The sequence below is a fragment of the Hemiscyllium ocellatum genome (assembly GCF_020745735.1).
Source record: "Hemiscyllium ocellatum isolate sHemOce1 chromosome Y unlocalized genomic scaffold, sHemOce1.pat.X.cur. SUPER_Y_unloc_1, whole genome shotgun sequence".
NCBI lineage: Eukaryota > Metazoa > Chordata > Chondrichthyes > Orectolobiformes > Hemiscylliidae > Hemiscyllium > Hemiscyllium ocellatum.
This window is the reverse complement of record NW_026867600.1, coordinates 359907-364129: the sequence shown is the minus strand read 5'-3', so window position 1 is coordinate 364129 and position 4223 is coordinate 359907. Positions and strand designations below refer to the sequence as shown.

At 43.2% G+C, this 4223-nt stretch overlaps 1 pseudogene; it reads left to right on the top strand.

Moving 5' to 3' along the window:
- Positions 1-442: 442 nt before the first annotated feature.
- The window catches only part of LOC132808989 (putative uncharacterized protein DDB_G0271982), a 20660-nt pseudogene continuing 16879 nt past the window's right edge, over positions 443-4223 (top strand).

The following is a 4223-nucleotide window of genomic DNA, read 5'->3' as shown; positions in this document are numbered from 1 at the left end:
GAGGAACAGAGTTAGAGAAAGACAGAGAGAGAAAGAGACAGGGAAAGAGAAACGCAGAGAGGTTGAGAAAGAGAGGAGAGGGACAAGAGAGAGAGAAATTCAGAGGGAGAGTGAAAGAGATGGAGACAGAGAGAGGGACAGAGACAGATAGAGACAGAGACAGAGAGGTGGAGAAAGGGAGAGACAGTGAGAGAGAGAGAGAGACACAGAGACAAACAGAAAAAGAAAGTCAGACAGTTTGGAGACAGAGGGGCAGAGAGAGATGGAAAAAAAGAGAGAGAGAAAGGTAGAGAGAGACAGGAAGAGGGACAGAGGTAAAGAGGGGGAGAAACAGAAGAGAGAAGCAGAGAAAGAGACAGGAACAGAGAGAGAGAGAGAGAGTGAGAGGGAGACAGGAACAGAGAGAGAAAGAGAGACAGAGGGAGTGAGAGGGAGACAGGAACAGAGAGAGAAAGAGAGAGAGAGTGAGAGGGAGTGAGAGTATGAGAGAGACAGAGGGAGTGAGGGTATGAGAGGGAGAGAGGGAGAGAGAGAGACTGAGAGGGAGAGAGGATCGGAAGGAGAGAGGGAGAGGGGGTCTTAAAACATTTCATTGAGTTTGCCTGTTCCACTCCCAGCAAATAAAATCCCTTTCCTGTATTTTTTTTGAATAGTTTAAGGTTTAGGTTGGTCCAGAGGTGAGGCAAGTGTCTTTGAGGGAAATAAAACACTTTGACTTCGATTTCCCGTCTCAATGACAAACGTCACCAATAAAGCGATCACAAGAAACGGGGGCTGAGTTAGATGGACTGCACCACCCCTCTCCCTCCACCCCAACACACACTCACCCCCTCCACACACCCCCAACACACACACACACACACACACACACACACACACAAATCCCCAACACACAGAGACACACACAAACCCCCAACACACACAGACACACTCACACACAGACACATTCACACAGACACAAACCCCCAACACACACACACACACACTCACACCCACACACACACAAACCCCCAACACACACACACAGACACACACAAACCCCCAACACACACAGACACATTCACACAGACACACACACACAAACCCCCAACACACACACACACTCACACCCACACACACACAAACCCCCAACACACACACACACAGACACACACAAACCCCCAACACACACAGACAGACACACTCTCACACAGACACACACAAACCCCCAACACACACAGACACACACTCACACCCACACACACACAAACCCCCAACACCCCCCCCCACACACACACACACACACACAAATCCCCAACACACACAGACACACTCACACACAGACACATTCACACAGACACACACACACAAACAACCAACACACACACACACACAAACCCCCAACACACACACACACACACAAACCCACAACACACACAGACACACACTCACACCAACCCCCAACACACACACAGACACACAGACACACATACAAACCCCAACACACACACAGACACACTCTCACACACACACACTTGCACAGACACACACTCTCACACAAACCCCCAACACACTCTCACACACACACACACACTCTTGCACACACACACACACACACACACACACTCACACAGACACACACACACACACACTCACACAGACACACACACACAAACCCCCAACACACACACAGACACACTCTCACACACACAAACCCCCAACACACACACAGACACACTCTCACACACACAAACCCCCAACACACACAGATACACTCTCACACACACACTCACACAGACACACACACAAACCCCCAACACATTTACAGACACACACACAAACCCCAACACACACACAGACACACACACACAAACCCCCAACACATTTACAGACACACACACAAACCCCAACACACACACAGACACTCACACACAAACCCCCAACACATTTACAGACACACACACAAACCCCAACACACACACAGACACTCACACACAAACCCCCAACACATTTACAGACACACACACAAACCCCAACACACACACAGACACTCACACGCACACACACACACAAACCCCCAACACATTTACAGACACACACACAAACCCCCAGCACACACACAGACACACACTCAAACTCCCAACACAGGGACTGGGAAAGAGACAGAGACTGGGAGAGAGACAAAGACATAGGGTGAGACAGAGACACAGAGAGAGACAGAGACTCGGAGAGGGACAGAGACAGAGTGAGACTGGGAGAGAGACAGAGACAGACAGAGACACAGAGAGAGGCAGAGACTGGGAGAGAGACAGAGACTCGGAGAGGCACAGAGACAGAGTGAGAGACAGAGAATATGAGAGAGAGACAGAAACTGGGAGAGAGAGACAAAGACACAGAGAGAGACAGAGACTGGGAGAGAGAAAGAGACTGGGACAGAGACAAAGACTGGGAAAGTAAAAGCCAGAGAGAAAGAGAGACTAGGAGAGAAGAGAGAGAGAGAGAGAGACTAGGAGAGAGACAGAGACTGGGAGAGAGAGAAAGCAACTGGGAGAGAGAGAGAGAGAGAGAGAGCGACTGGGAAAATGAGAGAGAGAGACTGGGAGAGAGAAAGAGACAGAGAGAGAGAGAGATGCAGAGAGAGACAGAGACACAGAGAGAGACAAAGACTGGGAAAGAGAAAGCCAGAGAGAGACAGACAGAGAGACAGAGAAACAGAGAGAGCCAGGGACTGGGAGAGAGAAAGAGACACAGAGAGAGAGAGACAGAGACTGGGAGAGAGAGAGAGAGAGAGAGATTGGCAGATGTTCCTTTTGCTAAAACCATCCTCCCTCCCTCCCTTCAGCTGATGAAAACTTCTGAAAGAAAGCAGAGGAGAAAGAAAAAAGACCAAGTTTTTCAACACCTTTATAAATGTTCTGATGTTTAAAAATATGTGTTTTTATTTTGTCGCCAGTATCATGGGAGAGAAAGAGAGAGAGAGAGAGAGATGGGGACTGATTTATCTCTCTCTGCCTGAAACACAATTTTAAATGTGCTCATTACATCAATGGGATGTATAGTCCTCAAATAACTCACTCCTTGTGAGACGACCATACATTCTGGCTGCTAATATTATTATTAAGAAGTTCTGCCCAGTTAGAAGAGAAAGAAATCTTCAGACTGTATCGTAGAGAGTGCACACTCTCTGGCTAGAAGAGGAGGAATCTTTTATACAAGAAAATGTATCCGTTGCTTTAGCTCAGTTGAGAAAGATAAATCATATTTCAGATTTTAATTTCTTTTAAAAATAAACTATTGTCTCTTTGGTTCAGTTTAGCAAGTTAAATATCTGATACCATTTCCACAAGAGATCTCTTAAAAAAAAATCGTCTTCCTTTAGCTGAGTTCATTCAGGTAAATATTTGTGATTTTCAATATAATTCCTACATGGACGCGTTTTCAAAACATCAGCAGATCCATTAGATCATTTTACTACACAGGTATTTTTTTTCAACACTTGCATCCAGGAATGCAAAACGTGTGTTTTCATTTATCTATTTTTGAACAAAATTAACACAAATTGTGGGTTTAGGGAGGTGATTTTGAATGTAATTTCCACAGGGAAAAAAATCCCTTTCTGTTGTACCGTGGTTTCAAAAGTTACAGAGGTTTTTAATTGTCATTATCGTTGGCATTGTTTTTTCAAACCAATGCTTTACCTCCCTTCAGTAGCAGTTGAGGAGGGAAAATCTATATAATTTCTCGCATAAATGTTTAATTTTAAAAATTACACTTTACCGTCAGTGCAGTTTAGAGAATTAATTTTTATTGTATAAATCACTAATTTTAAAAATTAATGTTCTCTTTCAGTGCAATGGAGGAGGGTAAATCTATATATTTTTCACATAAATCTCTAATTTTAAAAATTAATTTTGCCTTCAATGCAGTTAAGAGGTAAAACTCTTTTTAATTTAAAAATCTTTACTTTTAAATATAAACTTTTTTCATCAGTACAGTTTAGGAGGGTAAATCCACATTATTTTTATATAAATCACTAATTTTTAAAAAAACATATTTTCTACAAAGCAGTGAAGTAGAGCAAATCTATACAATTTTTATTTAATCCTTAAATTTCAAAAAAATAAATATTTTTTCAGCACAGCTGGGGAGGATAAATCTATAAAACTTTTCATATGTATTTTTAATTCTAAAAAATAAACTTTTTACTGTCAGAGCAGTTTGGAGGGTAATTTTCAAATATCAAC